Here is a 12,882-nt window from a genome sequence, read left to right on the forward strand (position 1 = left end):
TTGTTTCAGCTGCAACTGTTCCCGCAACAGCGGGACAATCAAACATGAACAATATCGGCAGCGTGCGATATGGCCGAGGCGACAACAAAGTTTGTCATCGTCGTTACTCGCTATTCAAACAGCGGTTCAAACCTTGTTTCGTTGTGGTCCAACTTCCTTGATTGGTGCTCGTTTGTCAATGATCAAGGTGTCCTTAGCTGAGCATAGAAATGAAGATTGCTACGAAATGGAGAGGCGTGGAGCTAAATGTAGTCAACAGAACGGCGCGGAAGCCGAGCTGATCTGCCAATCAGCGCAACTCGCTACCGACAGGTGGTAATAAAAGCCAACAGCGGCAGCAACAACGACAACGGGAACAATATTGAAGCAAAAGTTGTCTAGTAAATTCGTTGTTATTGTTGTTGGTCCTAGTGCCTTTTTCAGCAGAGTGGCAATTCTGTTCGCTCGACCATTAGCATCCTCGCTGCTGCTGTTTAATCTGTTCGACGGCTTGCCGGTTCTTCATGCCTTCATCGCCTGTCTGCCGTTGTAGGTCACATCATTAACCGCCTCTACAATACGACCTGGCCATCTGCTTTCCTCTATTGCCATTCAACCGTTCGTACTGCAGCGGCCACCGCGCACGTGGTCATTTCCTATCGAACCCATACTTACGGTTGTTGTTGTTGTTGGTCATTTGACGAGCAAAATGCACACCATCTACAACTTTTCCATCGTCGGAGTCGCCCTTGCGGCCCCCTTTTTTTTTTTTTTTTTATCTACTACGATTTCTGTTGTACGGCAAAAGCGCTTCTCTGGCTGCTGCAGCTGCCTTATGGCTGATTTTGTCGAAGTACGTTTGCTAGGCTCCCGTCATTGGGACGATTGTTGCGGCGGGTAGCGTTTTTTTTATTGGGGACTATTCTGGGTTTGCTTTTACCACTCTGCTAACTACAGTCAGTCTTGGCTGCTTAAATCTGGCGTTGTATTGCCATTGGCCGTTTGCACTGGCGTGTCTTGATTGCGGCTAGCCGTTATTGGTTGTGCCAGTTGGTTGAGAGGTAGAGAGAAAAAAGGGAGAAACAATGATTTTGTAGCTGACCCCACCTCCGCAGATGGTTGACTAGACCTAACAGAACGTGGTGCAATGTGGCCACTGTTACAGAATAATCTATAAATATTAGGAGTAGAGAGCGAGACGATGCGCTTATCTAGAATGTCTTTTTTTTTTTTATAACCAATCTACGTTGTCGTAGATTCTTGCGTTTCAAAAATTAGATATACACAAAACAAATTTACCCTGTCTAAACATTTGTATAAAAAGATACACCTACAATGATCACATCTTCTCTTCGTTTCTTTACGTACTGAGTTTTGGACGCTTCCAGAAGCATGAATGTATGTACCGTACAATTTGCAGGTTAGTTTCGCCAGAGATATCTTGTCTAGCTGACATAACGCACAGAACGAACGCTAGCTCGACCAGTCGCACTAGTCTAGTTAGTCCGAAGGACTGGGGGCAATGCTTTAACGAAACTTTGTTATTACCACCGGGGCCTAGTGCGGTTCCTGGACACGCCTTAAATATTGTTAGCCATTTTCGGTCTTCAGTTAATTTATTCTGTATTTGACCACAATCTGATTAACGTGAATATCCTATGGTTCTTGTTATATCACCCGTGTTTTAGCCCCGTTTTCGATAGTATGTACACACGCACTGGCCTTTCGTCATGGACAGACCTCCTTCTCATGTACTGATGAATAGGAACGATGTGGGTCCCGCGCAATCTGGTCTACGGGTGTTCGTCTCAGACGAAATGCAATGGGGCCGACCGCACTATTCTTTGAGAACAACAGCACGATTATAAAATGCCTGGGAGGCACGGAAGATTTGTATCGACGTTGTTGCCATTGTTGTCTGTGTGGACAGAAAGAGGAGACGAGCGAACCGGTTTCCAGCAGCCGCGCGAAATTTTGACCAACAAAAGGAAGTTCGAAGCCGAGACGTAAAGAAGAGGGAGAGACAATCAACAAAAAAAGCGATTTATCTGATCGACTGTGTAGTAAATAGAAGCGAGCGTCGATTAGATCGATCAGTTGCTGGTAATTGGTCGCGGTAGCCGTTCCAGACCAAGAGGGTAATTATGCGTGACGTATTCGTGCTTTCGATTATGGAAATGGTCTCCTCATATAACCGCGAATGATTACATAATGGTTAATCGACATCTCTGAACAAACCAAATTCGCAATCCCGTTGAGCCTGTCTCTTCAACCGGGCGTTTGTGGCGTTGAACTGATGTTAAGCAAGGCAGGATCTACCGGACCACCGTAGGCGGACTGATGTGCAGATTGTTCCATAGGGCATAGTCGTACGTAGCAAAACTACATACATTCTTTTGTCGAAAGTAAGTAGTCATGCGGATCGCTTGGGCTTTGACCTATACGGTATCTCCTTTCTGAACAGTTCGAGCGCAAAAAGAAGAGGCTTTGGCGTTTTGAAAACTGTTAGTACGCTCTACAATGTCGTATCGTCCTGAAAATAGGTGCGCCAACCCCAACATTCATCAAAAGCTAGGACAGAAAAAGGATCCTTAAAATTATTCCGTTTTTTTTATCCTTTATACACTTGTACTTGTCTAGCACGACAAGTTCAGGTGGGGGACGGGTTGATTCGCTTGAGTGCGTCTTGGTGCAGAAAGAGCTAAAAAGAGACGGGTTGAGGCCGGAAGGTTAGAAACTTCAGGGTTAACATTGGCCTGCTTCATTATTCTGGGCAAGGAAAAAGCGAAATTTACTTGCGCTTTGCGAAGGTCGTGTCCGTATTCGACAATCTGTCCTACTCTCATAAAATTGTAATCGCGAACGTATTCGGCAAGTAACAGTGACACTGTATCAGAAATCCTGTTGTATTCAAGAGTATATTTTTTTCTTTAATTTCCTTTGCAAGCATCTATCAAGGACGAGCGTTTATATATGGCATATCGCTTGAAGTGGGCATCGTACCTACGTCGCACCTGCAACAAAACAAGTTTTTTCGATTAATTAGTTCCGAGCAAAAATATTTTCGTTCTTGCGTTGGTTATGCGTACATCATAAATAGCCGATAATCAGAATGGCTTATGCATCCTTTGCAGACAACAAGCGGTCTTTCGGCTGATCTCCGCGTACCATGCGCGCATTGCGCAGAACAACGGGCCGTCTTTTATAACATATCAACTTGCTATATCCTTACAGTTGTTTTCCGTAGTTCTAGCGTAACGAAGTCGGCAACCCACAGGGACGTGCGACGCTGTATATATCGTTCGTCGACAACGAAAACGAAGCTCGATAAGGATCGAAAGACCGACCTGCCTGCGAGAAATGTAAGGTACACGTTCAAAACGGGCTAACACACACACGGCTTTGTTGGGTTTTGTCTGCTTGAAAATCTCGGGATGACGAAGGCGCGTCTTGAAGTGTAGGTACATTTGACGAGTGTTGTTCCCCTGTCGTGTTGCTGGCTCCTCCAGTCGGTATTATTCCCAATTTCGTGACGCTCCTCTAGCGTCCTCGTCCTTCCCGTTCTTCACTTTGTCCCCCCTTTGGCTATGCCGTCGTTCCTCGACTCTACGAATGGTCCCCCGCCTTTCTGTTTTCTTTCCTACTAACACTGATCGGTTAGGATAAAAGCTCCGTAGACGAGTATGAGCTAGTTCTACTCGGTATGTGCCGATGAAATTACGCGACAAAATCGCGATGAAAAACGCAAGAGAGGGAGAAAAAATAGACGCAGGGAAGGGGTTTGAGTTCAAGAAGAACGCGTTCGGCTTCTCTATTTCTCTTTCTCGATTATGTAGATGGATTTGGTCCGTAGCGTGTTTCGACCTGCTTAGCTGTCAGTGGTTATTTTATATCGCTGATGCATACGCGATCTAAGTGATAAACAGTGTAGCAAAAATACGATCATGCAGGCACGAGCTGATGATACTCAAGGAATACGGAAGGAAGACTGGAAAGCAGACAGTGCAAACAGAGAAATGCAGAGGGAGAAATGGAGCCAGCCGTCATCACAGCCGAGAATGAAAAAATTCGAGTGAGAAAGATAAAGGAGGAGGACGATAAGGTAGAGCCTTGTATTAGAAATGGAGACGGAACGGAAATGAGTTTTTACGTTTCTTTCCCATTTGAGATGGCAATCGAGGAGGCGTCCCTGCAGGCGGTGGAGGAGTCATTGCTGTTAGCTAGGGTCCAGCGCTATGTGCAACAATAATTTGGGGTTCGAAAATGAGGTTAAGAAGACTGGAGTGTGGCTAAAGGTGGAAACGAGAGTGAAAACATGGATTTGTAGGCGCGTACAGCTCTTTGATGGGATCGTGCTACTCGCTCGATTCTACCTGGACAAAAGAGTGAATATACACCACTCGCTAATAGAGTCTTCTTTGTTGTCTTTCTGTTTCGACGCGTACTAAAGATACGTATATATGTGTATGCATTCATATCGGAATATCAACGTCCTCGTCGAAGTCATAGCTGTTGCAGCTTGTGCCCTTTAAATTGCAGATTTTCTTCTATTTTAAAGTTCCCTTCAACTTCTATACGAAATGACATTCGTGCACCACTAAGTCTGTATACCACGGCTGGATGCGTATATCATATCTGTAGACAGCTAAACGGCGCCGATATACTAAAATATCTTATCACTGTACTGATAAGTGACTGGATACCATAAAACAAACACATAGGACGACTTATGCCGCCAGGATCTTTCATGGTGTATATTTGAGTTAATGCTAAAACCGACATCATACTTATCACTTTTTCTTAAAGTAGCAACGATAAGTTCAACGGCAGTTTCATTTCTCGAATGTATGCTTTTTCACTCAGAGAAGTCACAGGGTAGTTTCTCGAGCTTTATGTTGACTTTGTAATGAGGAAAGTTGCCCAACATCATGGACCAGCCAAATCTACTTAAAACTGTGCGACTTCTGCTAGGAACAAGGTCAAGACCGTTTTCTATCCACAGTAAATAGTTCTGTAACCTAGCTTCTCTTTAATCTTTGACTCAGCACTCGACCTGGCATTTTTGTGGGGTAATGGTGGAATGGAGGAAAACCCCTAAAGGGTTCGGAGGGGCTTCGAAGCATAATTCAGATTTTCGAGGCAGCGAGATGTAGGCTAAGCGGGTAGGAAGATACCAGGGGTCTGACGATGATACTCTTGCTGGATGGTTTGTCGAATGGGTTAGGGGTAATCCTCCGTCTCGATGAACGGCGGCTATCGGCTCAGCAGTCTTCATCGCCCTTGGCTCTACTACAGTCTAGGCGGTGTAATGGGACTCAATGCTCACTCACTACCTGTTGTTCATTTATCATAAACTTTGCAAATTATGTCTAGCAGAACTCACTCACATCAGTGACTCGCTGATACATTGGAGCGTCATAGACAGAGGGGACGGGAGGGAGGCGGTGAGAGACCCATGAAATAGCACGATGCCCTAGTTCACCTCAGCGAAGTTCTGCTCCACAACCTGTCGAGCGGGCAGGTGGGAGGTGATAGACCATAGTTGTGTCACTATGGTAATGATCATTGAGGTGAAGAATGGACAAATTTGATAATAGTACGGACAGGTAAGGAACAAAGGAAAAGGTGCGAGATGCGGAAAAAGCGGGAAATAGGAATTCGCGAATGGTTCAGTACGGTTATTTTCACTATGAGTCCAATACAGTGGAACTATCATTCAACAATTGATTATTGTGGGACCAGCAGCCAATACTTGAATTATCAAGAATATTAAGCCGCAATAAGAATGCCTAACACGTGTTAACTGCATTTAAATTTTTACAACAGGAAAACATCTGTGTTCCTGGGTCTGTTCTATCGAAAATCATATGCCACAAGCCAGGACAAAAGAACACAAGTCGCTTGACACAGCCTTTCGTTTCTTCGTAAGAAGGTCCCCAAAAACAGAAGGCCGTCATCTCGACTCGGAATAGTACTCAGTAAAGTTTCCGTCCCGGGAGAGCAAACGTGTATAAAAAAGGGGTTCCGCAAGATGCTTGCTGTGGCTCTTCCACGTCCGGTTGTGCAGATGATTAGGATCTTCGGGATGGCAGAGTATGGTGTGGTACACCAATTAGCTGATTCATATCTCATCTGTTCCATTTCTGCATAGAAGCAGTGATCCAAATAAGACAACATTGTCGCCCGCTTTTACTACAACGCCGTCCAGAGAAATCGGGTGCCTGGTGAAGACGACCATTCCTCTAGAAATAGTTACTGTACCATTTCCTTTTTGTCTTACGGAGATAGACGTTACTCTATGCTTCTGCATCGTTTTCGTAATATGTTATTATGTGGTGTATTTGGTGGACTCGACCTAAGATGCCACACCCGGAAACGCACCTCAAAGAGCACTTCCTTCAAGCAGAAGACTGTTGGACTTTCATGCACAATGTGTAATTGCTGCTCCTCATGTACAGCCAGGCGGACAATCATCTATTATAAAATATATAATGCGTGGAAGTAGCATGAGACTATCGGTGGCGTTTATGGATAGGCCTATGGCTGGTAAGATTAATAGCCACATGGCTCTAGTTTTGTTCATATATGTGTATATATATGTACGTATGTAGGGATACATATATGCTGTTATCTGTCATTCTCGTTTTGTGTATTTCTGGCCCGTGTGACATTGAGTATGGGACATTACTCACTCAGAGAAAAAGAACGTAAATCTTGACATTTAGTGTGTCGGAGCAAGCCTGTCTTCGTTCTTGACAAATTAAGCTCGAGTACCACAATTCTAGTTTAAATACTTTCCTGTATTTAGAAATAATTTGCTACTGGAGCATTAGGCCACTGGAGCGGTGGAACCTTAACCCAGCTAGCGTTCAAGAAGGTAACTTCTATAATATGCTACAGTAACAGTCTGTGGGAGCAAGATGTCAGGCCACATGAAAGTGTACTGCGTACGCGAACCAGGTGAAGTCCGAGTCTGCGCTTGTACAAGTGAATGCACGGAACGTTGGCACATAACACGGTTGGCATAACGTTAACGCTTGATCGAGTGCCACAATTGCATTGGACTGGGGCTAACTTGCTGTCGACCAGACTTCATATGACCTCGCTTTTTCTGGCAAAACATAAGTCTTGCTAAACTTCGGCCTAGCTAAACGGAGGATGTGAGCCTTTTTACTGCTTCCAAACCAGCAAAGTCAGGTCCTTCCAGCTCATACCAAGGGTATCCAACTTAGACCTCTTACGTAGCACGACCGCCACCATCGCTGTTCTAACGTCGTCCAATGGTTTCAGTTCACTGCCAGAGGCTGGAAAAGCGATGGCTGACTGGATGGTGCGCAGGCGAAGGCGGTGTGATATGGCGGAAAATTCAAAGGCATCAATTTTGCATAGAAGCATGAGTAGCAGCTAGCCACGCACGTAAGCAAAAGAGAAAAATTACCCGAGGCCCCAGAAAGGGCAAAGGGAAAGGGAGAGAGAGTGAGACAGAGAGCGTGGGGAAACCTTTGACAGGCGCACAGTTTCTTCTGAAAGTGAGTTAAAAGCATCATCGAGCAAATTCTGGCCCCCCTTTTCAAGTCTTGTCGCCATGAGTTTAATACCATACGATGAGTAAATGATACAGGTGGCATTTTAAAAGCAACTCCATAAACGAACTAAATCAAGGAATTTGCGAATTACTTCCTTCTGTAATTGCAAAACATAAAAATGGCTTTAACGACGACAACAACAACCTCTATACTAAAGAATCAATGATGTTCACTAGTTTCGCCAATGTGGATATAGAATGTCTTCAATATTACCGGACAGATATCCCTTCACATAGGCCTTGCAATAGTAATCTTACTAGTATTTGTTGATATGTAGGCTGTGTTACGCCCTCGGGCAACGCCTACAGCATTACAGTTTACAGGAGCATTACTAACCTGCAATACGATGAGTGGTATGTCTCTCGCCAGTGGTTCCTAGGTCGCCGCAGGACATCTACGCAGAGTGGCCTGACAGCCAGCAGTGGTCGTGGTAGTGGTGTTGGTGGATCGAAGCGCAATTTTGTATCGACCTCCGCAGAAGGAGCAGTGCTTGATGGTGAGAAGAGGAATTGCAGTCTGCTCCAGGGGGCCAGCGAGACAGCAATATCGGAGCACCTGCTGGCCCATGCCGTTGCCTGTTAAAGCTATACTGTACCCGCTTGGAAGGAAAGCTGGTCTCTCAAACCGGCCTGCTTTTCGCCAGTCACTTGCCGACCTGGCAAGCACCGGCGGGGGCAAGCAGGGACAGAGAGCAACAATGGAAAGCTGGCAGGCGGGCAGATGAACGGGCGACGGCTATGCAAATGCTTTGCTATGCCTGCGTATTCTACGTACTTTGTACATATTATGCCCCTACTACTTGGGCTCTCTTGCCACCCCACAGGCCCACATTGTAGTCAAACTCGAGTTTAGGCGCAGCTCAGCTTCCAACCGGCCACACACTCTGGCATGCCGTCCGGGAAGTATACTTTCAAGCAAGATGGGGGCTTCCGGTCCCCTGGCGAGAGCGTATCACGTGGGGCAAGCGGTACTGGGGCGGAATCTCATATCAATTTGTTCGATCGGATACCTATGTAAGCATGTGTGCAAACCATCGACATCTAGCCTCAGCAAAGTGGGTTCAGGTCACAATGTCCCATTTCGTGTCCACCGGTGCTAGCCAGGCTGCTAGAATGGGTGGGGCGATCCGTTCACAACAGCAATGGATGACAACAAGTAGTCCACGATAGTTGGCCTTATTCCCTTTTGTTCCTTGTAAGCATTTAATTTCGTGTTAATATCGGCCTTTGAGCAGGGAAATGCTTCCACGCTGAAATTTGAATATCCTGTGTGTTCTGTATTCGCGAACCGTCAACCAAGTAACCCTTAGCCAACGAAGCTCGGCCCAGAGCTTCTCTTCAAAGTCTCTGAGAAAAGGTGTCACGGTATAATGGTGCGTCAATATTCAAAAAAAAAACACATCTCCATTCTTGTTTTGGATTTCTCATTTACTAAGTCGCTATTCTATCGCTAACCTATATAAAAGAATGAGCTCGGAGGTATTCGACTTAAAGAGGATTTTATGGGCTATGCATATTATATGCAAAGTATATCTTTCGGCCTGTTTCTACTTGCCGTATACTAGTTTGGAGACACTGTTGGCGAAGAATTTATGGCGAGGTTCAGCAGGGTTAGGCGATAAATGCTGGCCCAGTTTAGTTGGCACCTAATCATGCTTCCGTGCCTACCTTTAGCTTGTATGTTTCAAAGGACGAACTATGCAAACGCAACGTCTTACGCATTACTCGTTAAATATGCATGAAACTAACTCTTTTCTACCGTTATCTTCCTTTCAGGTGAGTTTGTACGCCTTCGCACCTGTTTTCTACGGGATACATCAAGGACGTGGAATTTATGGGATCTACTGTACCCTTCGATGATTTTACATGAACTGGCTGATGAGTTGCTTTTGATCCGGTACGACATGCGAAGTGCTGCTTCGTACCAATAACGAGCTCAATCGACCTTAGAAAAGCAACGTTACGCTCACGTAGAATGTAATAGCTATGAGATCTGAAGCGTTCTTCATATGACTAAAACCGTCTAGGTATAGATATGTAAATGGCTATATAGATGAAGTGTCGATAGCTGGGACATCGAGATAGGGTGCAGCGCGCTTTATCAATAAACACAGCGATGTCGTAATGAACTGAGCGCTTTGACGCTTTTGTCCTATACGCCTTTTGCTGTTTCGCGGAATGTTTGCAAGAGCGACTGTTGCACAAGCTTATTTTGGCACCCCAAAACCAAAGAAGAGCTGAGCCTGTCGGTGGACTCGTTCTCCTGCCAGATCGCCAAGCTAATCCACGGTATTACGCCCCAACGTTGTTTTCCCTCATGTTGGCTCTCCAGTGACCTGAGGTAACGCTACCTCTCGAAGTATTAATAAAGCCGAGAGCACGCCATACGAAAGGACCGAAGGACCTCGCAATTATTGCGTCCACTCAAGAGAGATAGCGAACTGAGCAGCACAATACCAGACGTAACCTCTGAACGACAGCAAGTCGAACCGAAGAGTACAACTAACTGTTGACAAAATCTCAAGAGCCCACTTGCTACTACTCCCTAAGAGAAGAGTACTACTTGTGTGCCTTAATGCTATATTAGTGAAGGCTAACATAGACAGCATTTCATCCTCTCTCTGATCCCTGTCGTTGGTCCGTTTCTTTGTTCGCAGGTAGCGATTGTTAGAGACGAATGTCTGCCACTTTGCACCCCGGTCAGGCAAACGTCGAACCACTGCAGTCTTGAACAAGCAGTCCACTCTAACTGGAATAATAATGGTATGACCTTCCGCATTAGCAGACCCCTATTCATATACGAATCTGGCCAGCTAAGTATCCGAGTTTCCACCACCAGCTTGAAAAGTTCGCATTGTCTATCTCTTGATTCCTTGGAGCCTCTTCGCAAGCATTCATAGAACAGTTATAATAAGTTGAACATAATGTGCGCGGCCTATCGCTGCCATGGCTTAACTACGGCATCCGCCGCTGCCACCGTAGTAACGCGGCCGGTTGTGAGGTTACTGCTGTTGCAGCAGCGGTGGTATCTGACGTTAAGCAGCTTTCGCTCATTAGAACTGGACTGGCTCTCCGCTTGAAGGGTCGCGAACCCCCGAAGGAGCTGAGGACGGTGGGAGGAGCACTGAACGATTGGATGTATCGCCGAAAGCACTGGCTTCATAGTCCAGCTAGTCATCCGTATATAGTTTGCAGTCCATCTTGTAGCACAACGTAGCCATCAAGTGTGTAGTTCATATGCGAGTGCGTATATCACATGGTCGTTATGTACAGTGTCGCCGTTGCCGCTCTCGTTTCTATAAGTACTGATCTTGGTGAGGGACGACTACGGCCGCGACAGCAGAATAAGCGGACTAAGCAGGAACAGCTCAGCTCTACAAGAGCGATGGCACGCTATGTGGCCAACGTTGGTTGCACCTAAGGGTAGCTGACTAGTTGTTGTTGCTGCTGCTGGTGCTATCCTGAGACCTAAGTAGAACAGCCTTAGTAGCGATCGCGACCGCTACGGGGTCTCCGTGCCGGCAGCACGAGCGAAGCCTGATGCTGGCCGTGTTGGTTGTCATTTTCCCTCAAGTGCTTAATTATCCACGAGTTGTCGCCGGCCGGAGCTTCCCTCGGAGTCACGTCCCAAGTTTTTGGCCACTGGCTTGCGAGGTCCATCTGTCGTTGGGTCTCCCACTCCCGCGCTCAGTCTCAGTCCCACACTCCCTCTGTTCTAAGACCGCCCACATCTTGACTAGCTAGCGCGTTGGCAGTTGCTGGTCGCTGTTGAGAAAAGCGCATAGCTTACATGGGATTGTCTTGCCACCATTGTCCTCCTACGGAGAGCTTTTTTGTTTTACTTACAGGATTTCTTCTGGCTGTTTGGCAATTGATGGATAACAGCACTCTAGTGTTAAGCTTAGTTCGTCGCAGCGATCTCGGAAGCCAATTGAAGGTTCTTATTTTTTTCGGTGTTGTATAGAAAAATAATAACTACAGGTCCGTTTGCTGTTTGTACTACGTTCTGCTAGGAAAAAAGCTACAAAACATAAATCGGGCGGGAAAACTAGCTGGTTAATGTCATATTTTCATCGATCTGTATTATCACAGTTTCTGTCACGATCCTCTCTCATGTACTTCGTGATCTCTGTCGCCTGAATGTTATCGCCATCACATGCATGTCAACCCGTTACCGTCAGCGATCTTAAAGATATTTGCGGTCTGCTTGCTTTTGACCGGCAAGAAAGCTAAAGGGTGATGGCGCCAACATGTGAAGCTGCCAGACACGAAGGCTCATGTGCGAGCGCTAGTCGCTCAGCCTAACGTGGTCTCTGTGTTTAACTATATGAGCTCCATATACGTAGACACGATGGGTGAAGGGTAACCAGTACAGCGCAACATTGGTTGTAATGCAACAACATAAATAGAGAGTAATTCGCCCACTCAGCCTGTGACCCTCGTCTCCACACTCAGCCTGCATTGCTTTTCTTTCCCGCAGACAGACCGACAGACTTTCTTCTTTCAGTTCTTCTTCACCCGACCCCCTTGGCAGCCTCTTTCAGTCGCAAGTGACGCCGTCTGCATAACATCACTCGCCATTTCGTCTAGCCTGCGCTGCCGGCCACTTTGCCCCGGTCTCTCCCCACAACAACTGCCCGTGTGCTGCCTACGCGTATCTTGTCGCCGAACCGATGTCTTGAACCATGTGTGCTTGCGTGGCACAGAGCTGCTTTATCAAGGATGGAAGGGGCAAGCATAACAGAGGCCGACCGGGCTATTTACTATGCTAGTGGTGGGGCCACTGACTGGCCGCTAGTCTCCTTACTGTCTTTTTCTGATGAGATAGTGAGGCTCTGCCGTTCCTGTTCCAGTGAGTCGTATGGCGCCGCGGCAAGGTAATGTCGGTCCCTAAGGAATCCGCAGCGTTAGGCAGGCCCGCTACCCGTACTGCCGCCACCTAACAGATCCGATGCCAAGGGCAGCGCCACGAAGAGAAGTCGCGACGTTCTCGGCCTCTTCTCCTTCTTTTTCCATTATGCGTCTGCTGTCCATAGCATCCCCTATAGTTTCGTTTTGCTTCTTCATTTTCTTTCTTCGTCTGCTGGTTCATTGGGGTCCTCCTTCACCCCCTTTCATGCCTCCATGCCTGCTTTCCGCTGCTTTCTCCTCGACTGCTGCAATTGCTGTTGCGGCAGGGTCTCTTCTGTCCCAACATTGAATCGACCAGCGAAGAAATGTCGTGGGGAAAGTGGCAGGCATCCCAGCACCCCTATAGCGGATGCGAGAGAGTACCAGGAGGTGAACTCCCAAGGCAACATCTTCGGCCCTTCGTCCAG

At 46.7% G+C, this 12,882-nt stretch overlaps 1 protein-coding gene across 9 annotated transcripts in view; it reads left to right on the forward strand.

Moving 5' to 3' along the window:
• The window catches only part of LOC111248619 (latrophilin Cirl-like), a 451,353-nt gene that overhangs the window by 75,673 nt on the left and 362,798 nt on the right, over positions 1-12,882 (forward strand). The window contains exon 6 of one of the 9 annotated variants that reach the window (XM_086988339.1): positions 9,341-9,461. The exons of the other annotated variants lie outside the window; for them this stretch is intronic. The gene's annotated coding sequence lies outside the window, so the exon portion shown is untranslated. The remainder of the gene's footprint in view (positions 1-9,340; positions 9,462-12,882) is intronic. 9 annotated transcript variants of the gene reach the window in all.

The sequence above is a fragment of the Varroa destructor genome, unplaced genomic scaffold (assembly GCF_002443255.2).
Source record: "Varroa destructor unplaced genomic scaffold, Vdes_3.0 BEIS01000004.1, whole genome shotgun sequence".
Lineage (NCBI taxonomy): Eukaryota > Metazoa > Arthropoda > Arachnida > Mesostigmata > Varroidae > Varroa > Varroa destructor.